The following is a 25916-nucleotide window of genomic DNA, read 5'->3' as shown; positions in this document are numbered from 1 at the left end:
TGAATGTATCGCGCATGCGTGGGATTTTACTAAACAACACATCTGTTACACTGCAGGGGGAGACAGGGAGACACAGACGAGGGAACAAAGATGAGAGATTTTAACACGAATCTTATAGTTTTAAAGTGGCTGGTGTTTGAACATGAAACTATTTGTTGAGATGTAGTGAATTTATACATTAAATATATGTTGACTGAGTATAATGAATTAAATTAAATGACGGATTAAAATAAAATAAAAATGTTTTTGAGCGATCTATTTAGTCCTGAGTTAAATGACGGATTAAAATAAAATACGTAATGAATTAGATTAAGTCTTAGAGCGAATGTGAACGAAGGAATATTGAATATGGTTGAAATAACTCAGTATTGCATTAACTACTAAAATCTTTTCCTGTGTCTCTGTTCTTTTGTCATATGAGAGGCGCAATAGGACGATACGAGAGGAACAAAGGAGAGAGAGAGGAGGGGCTAACGTGTGACTGACGTGCGTCACGTGACAAGGTGTGACGCAGGCAGAGGATCAGATATCAGGCTAGTTCACAAAATCTTCCCCTAACAGGATATGTGATGTTATGACAATTTCACATAGGCTTGGCAAATACTGATTTGAATAAAATTTGCATTTTGGAGTCTCTGTGCATCACTGGGCTGGATTACAGTTCGGTTGGAAATCAGGTACTGACAGTATTCTGGAATTAAGATGCTTGGGTGCATATTAAACAATGGAGTTTATGGTTACATTTGCATTTGATGGGTTGTGGTAAGATAGCCACCACTAATTGATAAATTGATGACATAGGATATAGGAATAAAAAATGGTTTTAATTATTCATGATTTTTAATTGATTTATTTAAAAAAAAAAAATGGGGGGTTGTTTAGGTTATATTAATAATTGAAGGGGGGAAGCCATAGGCTATATAGTCTAAAATAAGATAATTCATAATAAAGGAATATAAAAGAGTAGTTACAATGGGGAGAAAAGGACAGCAAGGCTATAAAAGTCATTACACCGATTGATATAGTGCAAAATAGTAATCCTTTAACTAAAGTAGTGTTAGGAAAACTAATGGCAGAAGTTAGTACACCTTTCTCACATACGGATTCAGCAAAAAGACACCCACCTTACGAGAAGGAAGTAGAGCTTAGGGATGTTTATCCTCAGCTTCCGGTGATCATCCAGGAGGGTGATTGTTGCATCAGAGATGAAGATGAATAATAGATAGAGGACAAGCAGAAACGACAATGAAGATGAATCCAAAACTCCAGAAGGAAGAAAAACCGAGATGTCTGGAAACTAAGAGAAGAATGAGGTTCGAGTTCAGATGAAGACAGCGATAAAGAGGAGACTGAAGGTGCTGTGTATTCAAAAGGAGTTTATCCTACAAGGACTGGCACAGAAGAAAAGTAAGAAGATGATGGAAGATGATATTTCGAGGACAGAACTTAGAATATAAGCTGTTGAAGAATCCTGATATGTCAACAACAAAGAACAGGACGAAGAAACTCTCAGAAAACTCAATCATACAACTGGTGGAGAAGAGAAGCTTTGGTTATGAAGAATCAGAGTGAACCAAATCAACAATCACTGTTACAGCTTCAACTGAACAATATCAAATGCAATTGTACCAGCCAAGGGGGGTACCAGGTGTTCCATATCCACAGCCAGTTTCTGGACAGACACAGAATTGGAGAGGAAGAGGACGAGAAGGCTTAGAAGGAGGAGGAAGATTTCAGCTACACTTCCAGCAACTTACAGAAGACTGTTATAATTATGGACAGGTTGGTCACTTTACCTGTGAGTGCAACAAGTCAGGAGGAAACAACAGAGAACATTTTTAAGGAAGATACAGGGGCCAGTCAAGATCACCTGTTCTCCAGGTGAACCATAAGGATTCTAGAGTGCCTAGAAGATACGAAGGGGGGTGTCAGCTGATAGCACCGATTAGAGAAGAAGAGAAAATATCCAACATTTGAAGTAAAACCAGAGGACTATGAGAAGTGATAGTGAATAGTGTAAAAACTTATCTGTGTTCAGCCTAAAGAGGTTAAACATCTCACTATGTAAAATTAACTAATTAGGATAGGGATTTGAGGTAGTAAAACAGTTAATTACTCTTAAGGTACTAATATTAGAGCATATACCTATTGCAGTGTTGGGAAGAGATGCATTGTTTAAATTGAATTGTACAATAAGATGTACACTAAATGGCTGTCTGGTAGAAGATTTTAAAAAGTAGGGTTTTTGGGAATCATATTTGCTTAAAAAGATAATATCATAGGAAGGATGATAATCTATTAGACTGCCTATTAGACAATCTGTCTGGAAAATAAAGTTAAAAGGGGTGACTGTTATTCTGGGTTACATTCTTACACCAAGAGATTTCAGGCTAGGCTAAAAGGTGTTTAGTCGTTTGCCAAGTCTGTGTGTAAAGAAGTCAGAAGCAGGTGGGGACTTTCCCAATCACATATTCTAAAAATTTGGTGGTAAAGGGATTTTGTGAATAAATCAGTGGAAAAGGTTTTTAAAGGTTAGGAGAAAAGATTAGATTAAAATAAGTTAGGAGAACTAGGTTGAAGGAACTCTAAGACAGTAAGCTAAGTTTCAAAGTTAGTAGTAAGAGAGAGAACAATGGTGAAGGACATTTTTAAAGTTTAGTGGGAAGATATGGTAGGAGTTTAGATCTGTTAGGAGCAGATGCATTGAGAAAGTATGTGTTGCTGAATAATAAGAGAAGATTGAGGGTGATTGAGTATCTATATTTACAATCCCCAGCAGGAAGATATTGTTGGTGTATTTTTTATAATCAAAAGTTTGAAAGTCAGGGATTAGAGATAGGACTGAGAGTTGGGAAAAAGTGACACTAGTGGTGATAGATGGAAGTACAAGCAAAGACAACTTTTCTTTGGGGAAAACTAGAAGTAACTAAGGACATTAACACTTCAATATATTAAAACAACAGTGAGAAGCAATTTAACTCTTTCAACATTGATAGTTAGTAAAGCCATAAATATATCGCATTTGATTATAAGGGAACCAATAGCTCCAGTGCCAATTTTAGGGGAAAAAATACTTATTAGGGTTAGGATGGGGACGTTCCTCCCACATGGAGAGATAATTATGGAGAAGAAGTATACTTATCTAGTGCAAGCATTATAATTTGTTCCGGTTAAGAATTATTGGTTAAAAGGCTATGTAATTCATAAAGTAACGCTTATGATGGAAGATTTGAAATCTGTTGAAGTTTCACAGTCACCAAAGGAGTTCAGGAAGAATATGTTACAGTAGTCACTCCAACAGTAAATAATACACATAGGATATCGGTAGCTTTCGCACTAGAAGTAGTTAAGAGTGTTAATACATCAACTAAATCAACTACTTTAATGGTAACTTTGGAAGGGATTTATGATATGATGGCAATAGCAAATGTAGGAAGTATGACACCGACAACAACTTTTCTGAAATTAAATGGGGAATTTTAGACTCAGGGGTTTATGTTACGGATGGAGAGTGCTGTCAATGATAGTACGAATAGGGTTAAAATAGGAGAGCAGATAGTAGTAGAGAACAATATAGATTCATCTGAAATAGTGATACTATCATGGAGGTACAGGATGAGGTCTTTGATTTTAATGACAGACAAGGAGAGGTATCTGCAGTACCGCTCGTTAGGGGAGAGAGAAACTAAAGGGAGTGGTTTGATTCTTCTGTTGTGAAAATTAGAGATAGATGGGCAGGTTCCAGCAGCTCATTCTGTAATATCAGTGAGGAATCTTGAGGGTCCATGTCTGGTTAGAATTCCAGCACCAAACATGTTAGAGACGGTCGCTCGACCTCTATCAAGTATGTGTCAATTTTATGCTTTGTCATGACTGTGGTATCAGCAACAATCAGTAACAGATAAAATAATGTCGTTGTCAAAACATTTGTTTAAGCCTAGGGTTAGGTGTTATTGGGTTAACTGAATTAACTTGTGTGAATTTGTTAGATGGGAAGAAAACTCAGGTAACAGCAAACCCTGGAGCATTTGAGGTGTAACCATTGAGGGCTAAAAAGTTGTTTTTGTTCTAATAAAACATATGAGGTAAGGGGTATGTTTATGGGAATATCAGATTGTGATGTTATATGATAACTTTGGGTATGCATGACCTTAAGGGTAGTAATGAGAAATATGTTACTTTTTATGTACCAGGTAGTAAGAAGAGCAGGACTTTGATGGTAAAAGATTAGCTTTTGCCTGACAATGTGACTATGGGGAATTTTAGAGATATTTGGAGGGTTTGTGGTGATAAAGCATATATATTCTTACCCTATGGATAGACAGGATGTTGTTACATGTCAACGTTGAAGCTTCCATATGAGGTTTCTACCATTATAAGAGGGGTAGCACCGGACACAGAAATCTGAAGCTATATTTGAAATTGGATGAAAAGAGACATGGCTACATGTCATAGTCTTCAAGCCTATCATTGAAGGATAAATCTAAGGGAGAAGGGGGGACTTTTTCCATGGTATGGTGTAACATTTGGGAAGATCATATTGATAATATTAGGTATACTTTGAGTCCAGATAGTTCAGATATTATCACTAGGGTGATATATGCATTGAAGAATATAAGGGATGCGTTTGGGAGATCTGAGAAGACTTGGTTGCAAGATCAGGTAGGCCAGTAGGGGCAGTGATGGGTTACATTTAATGGCAGCTTTGATAACACTGTGTGATGTTTGTAATTTGTTACTGACCTTTGAGAAAGCTATGATAGGTTATTGAGATAGGTTGGAGAGTGATGCCTGGAGACAACACTCAGATGCCGGTGTTGACTGTTCCTGATCTGGATGAAGATGGACAAGTGGAACTGAATGGATAAATATCATTTTTGATAATTTGATCATTTTTCAAATTTTTTTTTTTTTTTTTTTCAATATTAGGGTGATTTTGGTATGATTTTATGAATCAAAGGGGGGAAAGGGTTAATGTGATTCATACATCATTTATATATCATTTTTATATTCTTAGTTGATATTGATGTTTAATTTGAAAGTGTTTGTTTTGCAAAAGATACTGTTTGGTATTTTCTTTTCTTCCAGAAGCATTTGGGGGACATGTGGAGATTGAAATACTCAAACAAGGACAATATGAAGGGACAATATGACTGGAGGAGATGAAACAAGGAGGGTGTGGAAAGATTCCGATTCCATCATCAACAGTCCATTGGAAGAGGAGACTACGGGGAGATGAAGTGTAGTGGACTACATTCCAGTGTCTGCAATGAAATATAGACATATTTGCATGTGTAATACATAATTGTGTCATATTCTTAGGTATTAATTTTTGTAGAATGATGTTTGATGTTATTGAATACATGTGAGGATCTTAGATGTTTTTGTTTATTTCGTGAATGCTTAGGGACAGGGAATTTAGGCAGGGAGAGGTCCACTTTAGGGTCCAATGGGTTGACCAGCCTTAGAGTGGATATTTTTTGGATAGGATTTTGTTTGCAGGGGCTTACATGTGTATTTAATTGCATCATAGTTTCAAATGCATTTACATGGTTTATGAGTTTATTTGGAGTATCTAGGTGGTTGCCTGGGGCAGAGGGACCGTGAGAGAATTTTACTGTCTTGATTGATGGATGGATATCTGAAAAGATGGCTGCCGGACAGTTTTTCGCTCTTACACTCCATAGAGATTTGTTCATATTTCATAGTAATGTATTCACACTTCATAAACAGTTATTTCATAGAAAGGTATTTACACTCTAGAGAAGAATGTTTTTGGTTTAATGTTAAAGATACTCAATAAGATAAATTGTTACTTGTCATAATCCTATTCTGTTTGTTTTCGAGACTGTTCGTCTCGAAGGGGGATATGTCGTGTATTGAGATTATGACGTTGTTAAATGTTTTTAAGTGGAACTGAAAGAATGTTGATTTTAGTATCAAGAGGGAATGTTTTAGTGTAATGTCACATACAACAGACAGGAAGTGTGTTGTAGACAGGGGAGACTGGTGATTGGCCAGAAGAGGGAGCCCATCTTTTTGCATTGTTTATAAGTAGGGGCTAAACGAAAGAGAGACAGAACGGCCATTGCAATCTGGGACGCCGTTCTCCAGACACCGCGGGTCTGTAACTTATGCTGTAACCTCGTGATTTTAATAAAAGCCTCTAACACGGTGCAGCTTGAGCGGACTCCTTGATTGACAGCAATAATTGCCACCATTCACCCGATACGACACTGTGGCTGTAACGGTAGCTGTAACGGTATCTGTAGTACTGTGGCTGTAACTGTAGCTGTAATGGTAGCTGTAACGGTAGCTGTAGTACTCTGGCTGTAACTGTAGCTGTAACGGTAGCTGTAGTATTGTGGCTGTAACGGTAGCTGTAGTACTGTGGCTGTAACGGTAGCTGTAACGGTAGCTGTAGTACTGTGGCTGTAACTGTAGCTGTAACGGTAGTGTGACCGGTGTAGATTGCCTCTGCGTTGTGTTTTGATCGGCTTACATATGACCAAAGGATCAGGGTTGGTGTTGATCTTTTATGCTCTGATAAAGACAGGAAAAACTTCCATGAACAAATACTGTGCTGCCCTAACACAACAAACTCCTCCATACAGTAGACAGGGCGCAAATAAGAATAATAATTGTCTTGTTTGATAGCAATACAATATAGTGTAATGTATAGTATAAAATGTATAATGCAATGTACAGTATAGCCTATGGGCCTGGGCTAGACAACTTTCATAAATGACAGCCAGGTGTTACGTACAGTTAGTACATGACGTGCACTTGCAAACTAACAGTAATATATCATCAAAATATCATAACAAAAACACAACATACCTGATAAAGAAACAAACAACATCCATAAATGAAATGCTGTGCTGCCCTTATGCACCAACTCCTCTGTAAAGTACAAATTAGCAACAGGGGACATGAATAGCCATGCTAGCCCAATGACAACATGTAGCCTACAGTAGAAAGTACAGTAGCTAGCATGTACAGCATTCACAAATCAACAGATGAAAAGTTTATAAATGCATGAAATGCATAAATATCACAATAAACTGGTAGAAGACCATAATATTACAATGTCAGTGACAATATTAGCTCAATATCTGTGTTTTAACATATAGGATTGATGATGATTTTCATGGGACAGTTTTTCAGTAACCTACCTCTTCCACATGGGTACAGTAGACAGGGAAGAGGTAAGGGGGCAGGCGATGTTTATTAGTGGGAATGCAGAAGGAGAAGGAAGTGTGTGACATGAAAAAGGGCACTTACAACAACAAAAGGAATGTACAGTAATATCAGGCATGGGAACTATTCAGATTTTGTGTAATTATACAACATGAAATTCAACACTTGTTACAGTAGCTGTAGTACTGTGGCTGTAACGGTAACTGTAACGGTAGCTGTAGTACTGTGGCTGTAACTGTAACATTAATGGCTTTAGTACTGTGGCTATAACTGTAGCTGTAACTGTAACGGTAATGGCTGTTGTACTGTGGCTATAACTGTAGCTGTAGCTGTAACATTAATGGCTGTTGTACTGTGGCTATAACTGTAGCTGTAACTGTAACGTTAATGGCTGTTGTACTGTGGCTATAACTGTAGCTGTAACTGTAACGTTAATGGCTGTTGTACTGTGGCTATAACTGTAGCTGTAACTGTAACGGTAATGGCTTTGGTACTGTGGCTATAAGTGTAGCTGTAACTGTAACATTAATGGCTGTTGTACTGTGGCTATAACTGTAGCTGTAACTGTAACGGTAATGGCTTTAGTACTGTGGCTATAACTGTAGCTGTAACTGTAACGGTAATGGCTTTAGTACTGTGGCTATAACTGTATCTGTAACTGTAACATTAATGGCTGTTGTATTGTGGCTATAACTGTAGCTGTAACTGTAACATTAATGGCTTTAGTACTGTGGCTATAACTGTAGCTGTAACTGTAACATTAATGGCTGTAGTACTGTGGCTATAACTGTAGCTGTAACTGTAACATTAATGGCTTTAGTACTGTGGCTATAACTGTAGCTGTAACTGTAACATTAATGGCTGTAGTACTGTGGCTATAACTGTAGCTGTAACTGTAACATTAATGGCTGTAGTACTGTGGCTATAACTGTAGCTGTAACTGTAACATTAATGGCTGTTGTACTGTGGCTATAACTGTAGCTGTAGCTGTAGCCATAGGCAGACCTTTATAAAGCAGATCGGTGGGAGGCTCCCTCCAGGTGCTGTAGCTCTGGTTGCTGACATTGAGACTAATGTGGTGACATGCAGCCTGACGCCTTGCATATTACCAGGGGGATATGAGGGGAGCTAGGGGAGGGTAGGGGTGTGTGGGAGGTGCTCAGGTGCTGGAGATAACAGCTCTAAATGTGAAAGAACCTAATTACCTGCTCTAGCGTGCAAATATATAATCTCTCCTCTGACAAGCCAAGTCATAGTAGAGTAGAACCCACATATTAAAGGAAATATTCACCCATTTTGAATGTTATATCGTTTTGGGGCATCTCTGAGCGATGTTGTATCGATTCCCAGGGTCATTTCATGTTTTCATGTGTATCATGAGCTCTTGCCATTCACGTAGCATTGTGATAAAGCTGCTCTGCCTCATCTGGAAGTTAATAGGAAGATCACTTTTAGATCGAGAGAACGTCTATCATACATGTCAGATTTCAAAATTGGCCAATGTCATAATGCGGGAGGTTGTTGTCTCTCGAATGAGCCATTGATTATATTTTTGCGATATTCTTACCTCGAGAAATGTGTAATTTCACAGAGGGTCCACCACATTTCTCCTATTTTTCTGCCTCTTCAGTCCGGGGTGCATTGCATGCTGCTGCCCAGTAGGCTACGTTTTTTTTTTAGATAAGTAAATAAATAAGCTATCTTACTGACTGTTCACAAATATTAATAGACAGAATATTCGTGTTTCACTGTGAAGCTAATATTGCATTAGGGCTGCTAATGTTTTTTTTCTGACAAGTAGGCTTGCATTGTGATTAATTCATACAACTATCAAACCCGTGCATATTATTAAATGACACTGATGTTCAAGATGACAGTTTTATATTTAAGCAAAAGACATGAGGGGGTGAGGTATATTGCCAATATACCAAGGCTAAGGGCTGATCTTATGCACGACGCAACGCGGAGTGCCTGGATACAGCCCTTAGCCATGGTACAGTGCCTTGCAAAAATATTCATCCCCTTGGCATTATTCCTATTTTGTTGCATTACAACCTGTAATTTAAATGGATTTTTATTTGGATTTCATGCAATGGACATACACAAAATAGTCCAAATTGGTGAAGTGAAATGAAAAAAAATTACTTGTTTCAAAAGTCACATAATTAGTTAAATAAAGTCCAGCTGTGTGCAATCTAAGTGTGACATGATCTGTCACATGATCTCAGTATATATACACCTGTTCTGAAAGGCCCCAGAGTCTGCAACACCACTAAGCAAGGGGCACCACCAAGCAAGCGGCACTATGAAGACCAAGGAGCTCTCCAAACAGGTCAGGGACAAAGTTGTGGAGAAGTACAGATCAGGGTTGGGTTATAAAAAAATATCAGAAATGTTGACAATCCCACGGTGCACCAATAAAGCCATTATTAAAAAATTGAAAGAATATGGCACCACAACAAACCTGCCAAGAGAGGGCCACCCACCAAAACTCACGGACCAGGCAAGGAGGGCATTAATCAGAGAGGCAACAAAGAGACCAAAGTTAACCCTGAAGGAGCTGCAAAGCTCCACAGCGGAGATTGGAGTATCTGTCCATAGGACCACTTTAAGCCGTACACTCCACAGAGCTGGGCTTTAAGGAAGAGTGGCCAGAAAAAAGCCAATGCTTAAAGAAATAAATAAGCAAACACGTTTGGTGTTCACCAAAAGCCATGTGGGAGGCTCCCCAAACATATGGAAGAAGGTACTCTGGTCAGATGAGACTAAAATTGAGCTGTTTGGCCATCAAGGAAAACTCTACATCTGGCGCAAACCCAAAACCTCTCATCACCCCGAGAACACCATCGGCAGGGACTGGGAATTGAAGGAATGATGGATGGCGTTAAATACAGGGAAAAAAGGGTAGTAGAGGTGGAATAGTCAGAGGGAAAGATGGTGGAAGCAAATGTTCTGTTTGAATCAGATGGCATGTAGAGTGGAGATGAGAATAATTGGATTACAGTGGTGAATACGAAAGGAAATAGGAGAAGTAAGGTGGACGTGGAATCTAGTAAATCCAAGCCTAGTTCTAATAATTTTTTGGTCGAAGTAAGGGTTTTGGATCGATGGAGTTACCTGGGAGATCCGTTTGAAGTCTCTATGAAAATTGAGGATGCGTTGGGTAAGGTGGCGTCGGTGAGAGTAACAAGAAGTGGGCTTATTACATTTGTTTTGTGTATCTATGGAACAGAAAGAGCTTGATCTATGCCTCAAGAAGATATCGGATTGGAATGTGTCGTGTGTGGATCTTCGAAATAGGGCACCTATAAAGGGTACTATCTCTGGGGTGGTGCTAGAAGTGAATGCAAAGGATATACGTGAAGAATTGGATGAAGTGGTTGGGGTACACCAACTGACCCGCATGGTGGATGGAGTGAGGAAGCCCACTATATCCATTCTATTGTTTTTAAAGAAGAGTCTCTCCTTTCTCACGTGTATTTGGGTTTTATGAGATTCCCTGTGAGAGCCTTCGTACCCAAACCCATGCGGTGTGATAAATGTTAATTATTTGGCCATGTGTCAAGTGTATGTAGACGGGAGAAGTATTGTATGCCAGCTGAGCCTAAATGCTACAATTGTGGTGGTGAACATGCACCCGAATTCCAGAAGTGGTTGAAGGAGATAGAAGTGGCTAGAATAAGGGCTGTCCAAAATGTCTCCTATCCAGAGGTGGTGAGAAGAGTGGAAGAAAGGAGTGAAGTTGAAGAAATAATGGTAGTAGGAGTAGAGACACCAGATAATATTCCTTGTCAACAGAGGGATCCTGACATGTTGCATGTTAAGAAGGTGGAGTTTGTAGCATTTATTGCATTGGTTATCAACTGCACAGCACAAACAGAGAGAAAATCAGAGAAAATAGGCATCGTTGTGAGTGTGGCTGAGAACTTTTTGGGACTCAGGGATTTTACAGCAGAGGCATTACAAGGAATCCTGTCGATGAATGCTCCGTCCTCACAGGCCCCTGAGCCTATGTAGGGAAGTGATTTGAACTGTGAGTGGGATGTTTAAATTTTTTATTTATTTTTATTTTGTATGATGTCAAGGTCCCCCCCTTTCCCACAACCAAATATTTTGGTTTCGCTACCCTGTACAGTAGGTAGAGGCAATACACCAATAGGTTGTAGTCTGCCATAAAACCTTAAAAAATAAGAAGAAAGAACTGGAACGGTGAGAGGCTTTGTGGGAAATATAGGAAACTGCAAAGGCAGAGGAAGCTTGGGGAGAGGATTGCGCAATCTTGGTGGGTAAGGGAAAATGCTGTTTTATGAAAAAACTGTAAAAGATTAAGTGATATAGCAGGTGTATTTTCACTACAGTACATGTAAGGATGCTCATAATGTATTCAATGAAAACCGTCACATTTTTCCTTTAAGGTGCAACATGCAGAAATCACTCTGCCATTTCCTGGTTGCTAAAATTAGAATGGTTCGCCTAATTTCAGTTTATGTGTAGAGCAGGAATATTCAACTCTTACCCCACGAGATCCGTAGCCTGCTGGTTTTCTGTTATACCTGATAATTAATTGCACCCACCTGGTGTCCCAGGTCTGTGGCTTCGAGGTCCAGAGTTGAATTTGAGGGGTGTAGAGAATCATTGTACCATCATATATTATCAATAACAAAAAATGTTTCACTTGTTTGAAGATGGTGTACAAAACCAAAAGTAAAAGATGCAAAAATAGAAACTTAAGAACGGGAAGCATAGAAATAGCGTACATAGAACATATCCACCACTTCTTAGACTTGCTTTCAATGAGAATGACTCACATTTCTATGTGAATTTGGTAGGGTCACACAAAAAGTTAGATATTGCAGCTTTAAGAGAGGTTATTAAAACAGAGGAAGGTGGAGAGAAAGAGAGAAAGAAAAAAGAAAGACAGAGATAGAAGGAGAGAGTGCGAGGGAGAGAGAGAGATTACAAAGGTACTTTTCTACTGTCTACCATAAGCATTCAGCACAACGCTCCCCGGTGAAGAATGAGAGCATAGCATCCCTTAACCTTTCTCTGTGTCTGACAACAACCATCTTTCCTGCCTGTGATATGAAGACAGAAGCCCTGTGATAACATATCCCCATCTGTAAGAAGGAGAAACACCTTATCCGTCCTGGTCTGACAGGCATTTCATTCTCCATTATAATGTTCTGTTTTGCAAAAGATCCGTCATTCTCGTCTTCCACCCATCGCCTCGCAACCCTTCTCTTTTCCATCAGATCCCTGTCCTGGGAAGAATGGGTTGCCTAGAGCAACTCTGAAAAAAAGAGGGAGGAAAATAGGAAAGTAGAGATCAATGAGAGAGTGAAAGTGATATAGAGGTAACTGCAGGAAAAAGAGACAGTCAAGCTCGCAGGGTCACAAAATACAATGGGTTTCCAACATGAATAATTGAATAAGGCAAATTAACCTTATCTGTCAATGGTATTGTAGCTCAGTTGGTAGAGCATGGTGTTTGCAACGCCAGGGTTGTGGGTTCGATTCCCACGGGGGGCCAGTATGAAAAAGTATGAAAATATATGTACTCACTAACTGTAAGTCGCTCTGGATAAGAGCGTCTGCTAAATGACAAAAATGTAAAATGTTGAACAGATATCCCTCGCTGCAGCCTGGGATGGCTGATGCCCGATACCAGGATGAGAGATTAGCTCTGAGGAAGAATCTTTACAGCATTATTACTGTATATCTGCATCTCAAATGGCACCCTTTTCTCTATATAGAGCACTACTTTTGACCAGGACTCATATGGCTCTGGTCAAAAGTAGTGCACTATATGGAACAGGGTGCCATTTGGGATGCACTCTCTCTCTCTGAAGCATAGAGATTTTTTGAAAATATTTTGTTAAATGAGAGGTCTTGGCTGTCTGTTTATACTTATTTATTGGTCTCATTGATCTCTCAAATTTACAGAATATACTATAATGCAACCCTAAATATGCATGGAGGCTTTGTTTGGAGCGTTCAGATATATTTTCCTGAACTCATGAATTACAACTAGCACATTGTAGGAAGTGATTCACTGTCTAAACTTCAATCAAGCATTGTATGTTTGAGAAAAATATCTCACAGCGTTCTAGTTTGGAACACAATAATTTCCCCTCTCCACACACATTCTCAGAGCCTCACATCAATTTAATAATTTCTGCATAATGGGTTGTGTCCTTCACTGAAACTGAAGTGGATATTGTGTGTGGGTAGTTTCTAAAAATTCAACCCCTGGGGCTAACGATTGGATACAACAACAAAAAAACGGAAGTGCACAAAAAACAGGGTAACAACTCCTCTCTTTTAGAGTAGGCCTATACTGCCAAATAGTGACATCTGTGACTCTGGCACAAGAGCATAACAACCACAGCCAATCCAGGAAGCCAATCCCCTGTGCATGCATGCACGCACACACAACACACACACAAACTGTGTCCATATCTACCCTTCGTCCCTCACACAGGGGCCAGAGGTGCCACAGCTGACTAAACTAAACTCAACCTGGCCTTCTCTCCTCTTTCCTGCCAGGCCAGAATGCGTGCAATCAGCAGAAAGCCGTTGGTGTTTGAATAAGACGGGGCTCCCTGCAGACTGTTGGGTATTAAACGGTAAATGTTATGGCCGGGCCCAGCGGACTGCAGATGCAAGCGTGTGTGTAAAGCTTTGTCTATAACTCCGCTTCTCTGCTCTGCTCTGGTCTCAGCTACAAGCCAAGTGAGTAATGAGCATGGCCATGCCTCACTGCATGGGAGAACCTGGGGAGGGAAGAGAGGAGGGGGCCCAGGGGTCAAACTCAATGCCAATGGACAGGAGTGGGATCAGCTTCACACAGTGTGTGTGTGTGTGTGTGTGTGTGTGTGTGGTAATATTTCAGTAGATCAAAAACTATTTCATGAAGCACCTCTTCTTTTTGTCATTACCACAAGAGCCTTCCAATACTGTTAAATACAACTTCAACAGTATGCCACTTGAAGAGATGTTATTATCACCCAACAGGGCATTGACCCCATGTCCTCCAGGCACTCTGCCTTGCGTGCAAATATCCTACCTGCCACAGGGATGAGGAACAGTGTGAAAGGGTGGGGGTAACGTTGGATCAGATTGGATCGAATAATCAGCAGCGTTGAAATATGTTTCCCTCTACTCAGCTGTCCAACACACTAATCCTGCCTGGGGGATCAAAAGCAGAGGGTAGTTGTATTAACTTAATCACTCTGACTGACCACATGAGGGCTGCATAGCTTTGAGTGGATTGCTACTTGGAGCAGGTTCTTTACGACGTGCATTACACCTCGTAAGCCTCTCTCTGGCCCTGCCTGGATAGTAGACAGTGATGGGGAGAGAAGGAGAGTTTCGGTTAAACTATGGTCTATCCCCTGTAGCTCAGTTGGTAGAGCATGGCACTTGCAACGCCAGGGTTGTGGGTTCGTTTCCTACGGGGGGCCAGTATGAAAATGTATGCATTCACTAACTGTAAGTTGCTCTGGATAAGAGCATCTGCTAAATGACTAAACATTTAAATGTAAATGTATACTTAGTATTACCTTGTCACCACCAACCTTCTCACCGCTGTCTACTATACAGACAGAGGTGGGATGCAGAGGAAGGATAAACTCTAGATTGTTCACTAGATTGTCACCCCTAACGTAAGCAATTCTGCATCACTAAGCCAACAATATCAGTCAGCGAGACAATGAAATGTTTGATGTTATAAACCTGTAATAAAGTGTTGGAGAGAAGTCATTGCCAGGTCAGAGCTGTGAGGTCTGTGAGGCCATATGGTGCAACAGCTGTTTTCTGTTCTCTCTTTTTCACACTGTGTTGCTGCCACCTCTCTCATACACACACACACACACCAAGACCCTATAGTTTACCTTCGATATTCAACGTATTATGGATGAATGTCTAGTTTTCATCAAATGATTTGAAGAACAATCTCTTCAAAGCTTTTCAAGCATGCACGCACGTAAGCATGCACACGCACACACACACACACACACACACACACACACACACACACACACACACACACACACACACACACACACACGCACGCACACACACACACACTCACACACACACACACACACACACACACACACACACACACACACACACACACACACACACACACACACACACACACACACACAGGGGGCAAACAGCCTGCTTTACATGTATTAAACACTTTCCTGACACACTCCCAGATGCCTGGGCTAGAAACTCAGTCAGAAATAATTGGCTGAGCGAAGCAGCACTGTGAAAATTGATAATGTAAGCTGTATTGTAAATGTTAAATAAAGCATATTGGGCACGTATTCAAGTCTAGAGTGGATGTTAGTAAGTATGTGTGTGTGTGTGTGTGTGTGTGTGTGTGTGTGTGTGTGTGTGTGTGTGTGTGTGTGTGTGTGTGTGTGTGTGTGTGTGCGCGCTTGCAGGGGGTAATTTTCACAGACACAGCAGAGAAGGTGACAGACCGTAATCGACTGCTGGAAAATTGAGTTATGCCACAAATCAGTTTAGTCAAAATCTCAATTGAAGCTCTCTTCCAGCAGTAATCTACCAGTCATGAATTCTGGGCTGCTGCTAGACAGGCGAGACAACTCCCCGGTTCCTGAGATGCTGTGTATATGGGAAACAGTAAAGATGGCATGACATACTGTAACACCTCTGATCTCCTGATTCCACCTTCCAAAATAACATGGTGAACTTAGAGCTCAAAGTAGACCTGTACTACCCTCTGCTAAGTGATTCCAACTACAACAACTGTCGTCTCCATCAGGACTGTTCAATTACATTATGCCTAGCCTGCTACATTATTGATTTACATCACTCTAAAGCCAATGGGGAATTAGAGTTTTTAATGGCAAGGTATTTTTTCAGTCTCCTATAGGAATTCATAAAAATGTGTTTACAAGAGAATGTTGTTTTGGGTCCTCTTTTCCCCACAGTACTTGTAATTACCGCCAGCCTCAAGGTCGTTCACTCCATCTTCTGAAACAATATTAGCATAGGTAAGCAAGAATAACATGAGAGCTTTCAAGGTAACAGAGGACTGTTGATATTGAGAGAGACAGAATAACAAGAAAAAGGTAGAGGATAAGGCTAAATGCCTGACATTTAAAACATTTAAAAGTGAATTATCACTCTCCCTCGCTTGCTCTTGCACTCTCTGAGTATGTTATACAAGACAGGGATTGTTTCCTCTTTTTTACTACAAGTCAGGGGCACAACTTTCACTGGGGACGGGGGGGACATGTCCCCCCCACATTCTGAAATTGCATTTTTGTCCCCCCCCCCCCAGTTTTATCATTGGAATGTGATACAAAACGAGGCAACAGTGTGCTGTTTGACCATACGGATGCCTCCGAGCGGTCGGTAGGCTGTTTGGAGTGTTTATCCGACTGGATACAAAAATAATTATGCCCCCCCTACATCTAAAACCAAAGTTGTGCCCCTGCTACAAGTTGTAACATTTACTTTTGGGAAAGCATGTCTCTACCATCCCAAATGTGTGCTAATTTAAGACATAAAAGGCATTGTCATTGCTCTCTGTTTCTTATAATGGCAATATGGGTTGTTTGAATCCAGTAAAATAATAACTTTGTCCCAACACATCAAGGACATCAAAAATAGTACTTTCTCTTTGTGTGGATAAAAAAAGTCAGTGACAAGTATACCGCATCCAAACCCAATACGCTGAGTGTCGCTATATCTAAAGGAGTTTATTCTGCATAAACTAAATCTAATATCTGTGCCTTTTCTTTGTTTCATCTCCACAGTGGATAGTGTGATTTGCATTTGAAAGGTATTGCAGAGAGCTAGAGCAGTGTGTATTTGCATATTTCTGAATCACCTATATTAAAGGCTAGCTATAGTAGCTGGTGAAAATGACTCATGGTTCTCAGTAAGCCTAGTAACCTGCGGCAGCAGCACACTTCACTAAAGAGCATGCCTTGCCCTTGTGGGGATGATGTCTGGAGAGAGAGTTAATCTCTTTCACTGAGAAAAAATATCACAAAGGTTTTATAAACAAATCTAAACGGCTGTGTTTAACTTCAACAGCTGTAGCCACACTGAATCTTCCTAGAGAAAATTACTTTCAATTTATAAATAAATGTAATTGCAAAAAGCGTTCAGTAAATTCAGTTCAGTCTGTTTAAATATGCTAGCTTTGAGGAAAACAAATTACTTCAATTTAAATATCTGCATTTAAACAATGGTACTTATCTATGCCAATTGCCACATAACTAAGCATTTTTCTAAAATAAAATAAGTGAGGGGGAATATGGAGCAGAGTTAAAAACATTACTTAAATCTAATACTACTTACTGTATGCTTTGCATAGTGCTCAAGGGCACAGGCTGACATGCACTGAGCTCTACTCTCTTTGAATGAATTCCTCTTTAGGCAGTGTCAAATGTTTCCCGTGATGACTTCATATTATAAAGGAAGCCCTAAGTCAAATCTAATCTCAAATAGAACTGCTGTGCACATAACAATGTGATGATATAATCAAAATAGATAATCATCGCTGAGCATCAGCTCAAACATTAATCAACTGTCACAGTTCCCTCAGCCAGAACCCAAAAGCAGACCAGGACAAGGAGAGTTGAACGAAAGTGAGGGTTTATTCGGATACAAACAAAAGGTGCAGAATATTCCAGGGACAGAGCGGGCGGCGTGGATGAGTAGTTGGGGGTGCAGTGCAAGGTCCAGTGATGGCTCGGCAGCCGCCGACCATCAGGCAGAGGTGGGGTGAAGGTTCCGGGCGTGTGACTGCAGGTGAAACAAAAACGGAGGTAAGGACACAAAAACTCAACAAAGTACAAAACAACAAAAACTCACGCTAGATACTCTAACTGATACGCAGATACACCTACTGTTCATGGCTAACGATCCGGCAGGAACTGGATGTTGGGCCAGAGCCTAAGAAAGGTGCTGATTAGGCCCAGGTGTGCAGATTGCTAATGGGAAGCAGGTGCGGAAACCAGAGCGCTCCCGGAGCGTTCCCGAACCCTCGGGAAACTGGAGATTACGACCAGGACCCGACTCAGACAGCCGGGATCGTTACAGTACCCCCTCCGACGAACGCCACCGGGCGGACTCCCCGGAGCGCCAGGATGGAGGCGGTAAAAGTCCCTGATGAGATCCGCATCTAGGACCTGTCGCCGCGGAATCCAACTCCTCTCTTCAGGACCATACCCTCCCAGTCCACGAGATACTGGAAACCCCGGCCCCGCCGTCTGGAATCCATAATGCGACGCACCGTGTAGGCAGGACCACCTCCGATCATCCGAGGAGGAGGAGGAGGAGGCGGAGGAGGCAACAGAGGACTGAGGAAGACAGGCTTGAGGCAGGAGACATGAAAGGTGGGATGGACTCTGAGCGTCCTCGGTAGTTTGAGTCGCACTGCCACTGGATTGATCACCTTCTCCACCACAAACGGACCAATAAACTTCGGTAACAACTTCCTAGACTCAGTCCGTAACGGAAGATCCCGTGTGGCCAACCAAACCCTATCTCCGATGGTATAGGTGGGAGCGGGGGTCCGGCGACGATTCGCCTGGAGCTGATACCGGTCCGAACCTCTAAGGAGTGCCTTTCTGGCCCGATGCCAGGTCCGGTGGCAACGACGAATATGGGCCTGAACAGAAGGCACAGAGAGCTCCTTCTCCTGAGAAGGGAACAGGGGAGGTTGGTAGCCATACAGGCACTGGAAGGGAGACATCCCAGTGGCAGATGTAGGGAGAGTATTGTGGGCATACTCAACCCAAGGCAACTGAGAGGCCCAGGAGGTGGGGTTGGAAGAGACCAGACAGCGTAGCGTGGATTCCATCTTCTGGTTGGCTCTCTCCGCCTGACCATTGGATTGGGGGTGAAAACCAGATGTGAGACTGACTGTAGCTCCAATGGCCAAACAGAAGGACTTCCAGACAGCAGAGGTAAACTGAGGGCCACGGTCGGAAACGATATCACTGGGCAAACCGTGGACCCTGAAAACCTCCCTGACCAGGATCTCGGACGTCTCCGAGGCAGAGGGAAGCTTGGCAATAGGCACAAAGTGGGCGAACTTGCTGAACCTGTCCACGATAGTCAGAACGACCGTGTTCCCCTCAGAAGCGGGCAACCCCGTGACGAAGTCCAGGGCCAGATGCGACCATGGACGCCGGGGAATAGGAAGGGGGTGAAGTAGTCCAGAGCTGGACCGATTGGTACTCTTATTCTGCGCACACACTGGACAGGCAGCAACAAAACCCCGAGTATCCTCGGCCATGGCAGGCCACCAAAAAGCGTCTGCGAAGAAACGCCATTGTCCGAGCCACGCCAGGGTGACAAGCCATCTTACTGGCGTGGGACCATTTGAGAACAGCAGGACGAACCGACTCAGGCACAAACAACCGACCGGGTGGACCGTTACGGGTCCGGGCTGAGTCCGAAGGGCCGCCAGCACCTCCTCCTCAATCTTCCACATAACTGCTCCCACGACGCAGTTCCGGGGGAGAATTGTCTCGGTCTTGGACCCACTCTCCTCCGTCTTGGAGAACATCCGGAACAAGGCGTCCGCCTTGCCGTACTTAGATCCAGGTCGGAACGTCAGGACAAACTTGAATCGTCCGAAAAACAACGCCCACCTGGCCTGACGGGAGTTGAGCCGTTTAGCCGATTGCACGTAAGCAAGATTCTTGTGGTCAGTCCAGACAATAAACGGTTGCTCCGCCCCCTCCAACCAGTGGCGCCACTCCTCCAAGGCAAGTTTCACCGCGAGAAGCTCCCGGTTACCCACATCGTAATTCCTCTCCGCAGGCGAAAGGCGACGAGTAGTAGGCGCAGGGATGGAGTTTACTGTCCGTGGAGCATCGCTGCGACAGGATGGCGCCAACTCCCACATCAGACGCGGTCCACTTCAACGACGAACTGACGGGCCGTGTCCGGTTGAGAGAGAATCGGTGCGTTGGTGAATCGCTTCTTCAAATCCAGAAACGCTCGATCCGCCTCCGGATTCCACTTGAAGGTCCTGATGCTGGAAGTCAAGGCAGTTAATGGAGCGGCCACACGGCTGTAATCCCGGATGAATCTGCGGTAGAAATTCGCAAACCCCAAAAATCTCTGGAGCTGCAATCTCGTACCGGGCTGGGCCCATTCCAGAACCGCTCTAACCTTCTCCTGGTCCATCCTAATCTCACCCCTGGAGATGATGTACCCGAGAAAGGATGTCGTGTGGGCGTGAAACTCGCACTTCTCGGCCTTCACGAACAGGCGATTCTCCAATAATCGCTGCAGAACCTGCCGGACATGCTGGACGTGGTCGGAAGGTTCCTTCGAGAAGATCAGAATGTCATCCAGGTAAACAAACACGAAGAGACCGATCATATCTCTCAGGACGTCGTTCACCATACTCTGGAATACCGCTGGAGCATTGGTCAGTCCAAACGGCATCACCTGATACTCGAAGTGCCCCATCGGTGTATTGAAACCCGTCAACCACTCGTCCCCCCTCTCTGATCCGGACCAGGTGATACGCATTGCGTAGGTCTAACTTGGTGAACACCGTAGCACCCTGTAAGGAGTCGAAGGCAGAACTCATCAAGGGCAGGGGATACTTGTTCTTGACCGTGATGTCATTCAACCCCCCGATAGTCAATACATGGTCGAAGAGAGCCATCCTTCTTACCCACAAAGAAGAATCCTGCCCCCAGGGGGTGATGACGAGGGACGAACGAGACCAGCAGCTAGGGACTCCTTGATGTAGGTCTCCAACGCCTCACGTTCAGGTCGGGAGATACTGTATAACCTTCCCTTGGGGTAGACAGCTCCAGGGACCAGGTTGATGGCACAATCATATGGTCGGTGGGGAGGGAGTGACAGAGCCTTCTGCTTACTGAAAACCTCCCCCAAATCGTGATATGTCTCGGGAACCAGGGACAAATCTGGAGGTTTAGCCTCAATCACCTGACTGGGAACCGAATGGGGGCAGGCAGTCTTGAGACAGTTAGCATGACAATCCAGGCTCCAACTCGTTACCTTGCCCGTCACCCAATCGAACGTGGGATTGTGTTCCTTCAGCCAGGGGTATCCAAGGACCAGAGGAACATGGGAAGACGGCAGAATGAAAAATGAAATCATCTCAGAATGATTCCCTGACAACCGCATCTTAACCGGGTTCAGTCCTCATCGTGATACGTGCCAGACTACTGCCGTTCAGAGTGGTCGCTTCAATGGCTTCCGGCAATTGCTCCTTGGAAAGCCCCAGCTGTTCCACCAACTCGGCATCAAGAAAGCTTCCATCGGCACCTGAATCGATAAAAGCGTTAAGCGCTAAGCTCTGATTCCTGTTCACAAGGGTAGCCGGAAGCGGGGTCTGACAGAGGTACTGAGAGGTTGAAACTGGCTCGCTAAAAGTCCTCCCAACTTTAGCGAGCCGGGCAGTTTGACGACCGCAGGGAGCAAGTGGAGATGTAATGTCCCGAGCGACCACAGTAGAGGCAGCAGTTGGTCCTACGTCTCTGTTGACGCTCCTCCTTGGTTAACCCGTGCCGCCCCACTTGCATGGGTTCAGAATCGGGAGAGAGGTCCTCTCCACTAATCCTTCGTGGTGGAGAATGATCGACGTGTTCTGGTTCACCACCCGACCCGACTGGGAACTGAGAAGCTGATCGATTGGAAGGACCCCATTGCTTCTCCCTCCTTCGCTCTCGGACTCGATTATCCACCCGAATAGACAAGGCTACCAAGCTGTCCAGGTCACTAGGCTCCCGGATAGGAGATCAACTCATCCTTGAGCTGCTCCGACAGACCCTGGTAAAAGCCGCTTGCAAAGACTCCTCGTTCCACCCACTCTCCACAGCCAACGTCTTGAACTCGATCACAAAATCGGCCACGCTGCGAGTTCCTTGGTGAAGAGAAAACAGGCGCCTAGCTGCGTCCCTCCCTCGGACGGAATGGTCGAAGAGCTTCCTCATCTCGGCCGTGAACCCCTGGTATGAAGCCATGCAGGGATCCTGTCGTTCCCAAACGGCTGAAGCCCACTCCAGCGCTCGACCACGCAGCAACTCAATCACAAAGGCTATCCTAGCCTTGTCTGTGGCATAAGAGTAGGGCTGTAGATCGAACACTAATCCACACTGCATAAGGAAGGAACGGCATCCTCCCAGCTCCCCCTCATATTTATCCGGCGTCGGAACCTTGGGCTCACGGAGGGACACAACTTCAGAAGCGGCAGGCGAGATGGGTGAAACCGGTAGTGGGTCCTCCACCGGACACTGGCGTTGGTTCTGGACCTCCATCAGGCCGGTAGAAAGGTTCCGAACTGACAACGCGATCTCCTGTAGTACCGTGCTATGATGGCCCAACATCTTCTCCTGCTGGGTAATGGCATGGCGAACTGAGTCCAGGTCCGCTGGGTTCATAATTGGCCGGATCGTTCTGTCACAGTTCCCTCAGCCAGAACCCAAAAAGCAGACCAGGACAAGGAGAGTTGAACGAAAGTGAGGGTTTATTCGGATACAAACAAAAGGTGCAGAATATTCCAGGGACAGAGCGGGCGGCGTGGATGAGTAGTTGGGGGTGCAGTGCAGGTCCAGTGATGGCTCGGCAGCCGCCGACCATCAGGCAGAGGTGGGGGTGAAGGTTCCGGGCGTGTGACTGCAGGTGAAACAAAAACGGAGGTAAGGACACAAAAACTCAACAAAGTACAAAACAACAAAAACTCACGCTAGATACTCTAACTGATACGCAGATACACCTACTGTTCATGGCTAACGATCCGGCAGGAACTGGATGTTGGGCCAGAGCCTAAGAAAGGTGCTGATTAGGCCCAGGTGTGCAGATTGCTAATGGGAAGCAGGTGCGGAAACCAGAGCGCTCCCCGGAGCGTTCCCGAACCCTCGGGAAACTGGAGATTACGACCAGGACCCGACTCAGACAGCCGGGATCGTTACATCAACGGGAGGACAGAGCAGAGTAGAGCTGATCCGTGTGTGTGTGTGTGTGTGTGTGTGTGTGTGTGTGTGTGTGTGCGTGTGTGTGTGTGTGTGTCCGTGTGCATACACTGCGGTGGTGGTCGAATGGCTCTCCTCAGCATCAGTGACTATGGGACCTGGATGATGGATGAGTCTCTGAGCCTAGCAGATCCATCTCTGTGTTTCTGATGGCCTATCAGCACTGTGTCTCTGTGTCTCTCCTATCAGCAGGACAACATTTAATTTTCATCATAAAAATGATTTCCCTTTGGATGGAGCCCCGGGCCTGTGACAGTGTGAAGAGGGATGCCGTTGCTGTGTGGCTCAGTTGGTAAGAGCATGGCCCTAGCGACACCAGGGTTGTAGATTCAATTCCCGCTGGGGCCACCAATACAACAATGTATACACTCACTGTGATAAGTCTCTTTTAATAAAGCGTCTGCGAAATGGGATATATTATAATAAAATAAAGTTGTATCTTGCCTAATAGCATTCATTAATGTACATCTAATACAACTGATCACAGTAGCTCACATTTGTTACACAATAAAGACAAATGAAACTCTTTCCTACAGAAAGATTGCCCTGAGCATAAATTATTTAAAGGCCCAGTGCAGTCTTGTGTTTTATTGCCACACTATTAGGTTGGAATAATACTGTGAAATTGTGAAAATGATGATAATGCCCTTTTAGTGTACGAGTTGTTTGAAAAGACCGCCTGAAATGTCAGTCTGTTTTGGTGGGATGGAGTTTTGGCCTGCCTGGTGACATCAGTTCTAGAAAAAGTATTGCTCTTTGTTAAGAAGCTATTTTAGCTATTTTTGACCATTTTAATTGAAAACAAGGTCATACTTTATCTCGATAGTCCATCTGTAGATGCTCTACAGATGGTCATACTGTACTATCAACAACCTATCTGTTGATAAGCAACTGACTATCTGTTGATAAGCAACTGCTTGCTAAGGTTACGGTTAGGGTAATGGGTTAATAGATAGATAGTTGAAATGTTACTGCTAGTCTGTAGAGCATCTACAGATGGACTATCCAAATAAAGTGTTACCGAAAACAATCACAGTAAGGTACTTAATTGTTACCCAGAAATAATTTGATATTGAAATAAAAACAGCTGCATTGGATCTTAAAGAAGTCAAGTTCTAAAATATTGAATTTAGTCTTTACTACTGTAGCCCATAGAAACGCATTGAATAACACATTCATAAATGGCAAAACAAGACAGTCAAAAAAAAAATCATAAGGAATAAGGTTTTGAAGTGTCTGTCCTATATCTAGAAGATGTAAGAAAGCTCAGGAAATATTTGTGTTTTTTTGGACACATATTTAACCCCTTATTTTTGTTGCCACAAACTACCTCCATACTTCCATTAGTTTGTATAGGTCCTCTATATCTCAGTTGGTAGAGCATGGCGCTTGCAACGCCAGGGTTGTGGGTTTGTTTCCCACGGGGGGCCAGTATGGAAATGTATGCACTCACTAACTGTAAGTCGCTCTGGATAAGAGCGTCTACTAAATGACTAAAATGTAAAATGTATGGGTTACCTTCAGACGAGTCCCATGACACTTGTGGGGGTCGTAGAGAAAAACTTACGGACACTACAGATGTTTTTGTGAGAAGACTTCTCATGGTCTGACAAACACCGCTGTAGCTCGGCCACCTTCCACCGCAGATGCGGAAGGCCGACATGCTGTAGGTGGATTGAGACACAGGCCATGCAAAAAAACGGATATCTCTAGCTTAAATTGACGGATTGTGATGGGGATTTTTTTATTATGTTACTTCCATTGACAAACTGGTGCGTCAATAGACTCTTAAGGATTTTAAATATGTTGCCTGCAGCTTAGTTTGTTTGTTATGCATGTCTTGTTGAAACCACAAGCCTGTACCTTTGGCTAAAGGAAATAGATGTATTTGTAATAGACATCCGGCACCGCTCTTGGGCAACTTTCCTGAGAAGCTTTTTGTCTTTTTGAGAGGAGCTGTTTAGGAATAGCGCAGGCAGGCAGGGCAGGAAATGCAGTGTATGTGATGAAATAAATACATTCAGAGTTTCTGTGTTAACCTCCTTATTTCCTTTTTCTGGGCGCTGTGAGGATGATTGACATGACAATAAACACACACTGGGGAAGTTTAGAGGGAGGAACAGAAATAATTGCATTACACTGCACTGCATGCCATATGGAAAAGTACAGAGATGAGATTTGTCTCTATGATGAGATGATGAGACTAAACTAGATATTGTGGTCACAAGCTCTGCAGTCCAGCTGGCCACCCTTTGCCTTGATGGCAGCTTTGCACACTCTTGGCATTCTCTCAACCAGCTTCATGAGGTAGTCACCTGGAATGCATTTCAAATCAAATCAAATGTTATTTGTCACATGCGCCGAATGCAACAGGTCTAGACCTTACAGTGAAATGCTTATTTACAAGCCCTTAACCAACAATGCAGTTTTAAGACAGAATACCAAAAAAAATCACAAAATAATACAATATAAAATAATACTAAATAAAAGTCACAAATAATTAAAGAGCAGCAGTAAAAATAACAATAGCGAGGCTATATACAGGGGGTACCGGTACCGAGTCAATGTGAGGGGGCACTGGTTAGTGAGGTAATTGAGGTAATATGTACGCAATGCAAATAGTCTGGGTAGCCATTTGATTAGATGTTTCAGGAGTCTTATGGCTTGGGGGTAGAAGCTGTTTAGAAGCCTCTTGGA

The sequence above is a fragment of the Coregonus clupeaformis genome, chromosome 13 (genome assembly GCF_020615455.1).
Source record: "Coregonus clupeaformis isolate EN_2021a chromosome 13, ASM2061545v1, whole genome shotgun sequence".
Classification (NCBI taxonomy): domain Eukaryota; kingdom Metazoa; phylum Chordata; class Actinopteri; order Salmoniformes; family Salmonidae; genus Coregonus; species Coregonus clupeaformis.
Note: the sequence above shows the minus strand (reverse complement) of the source record.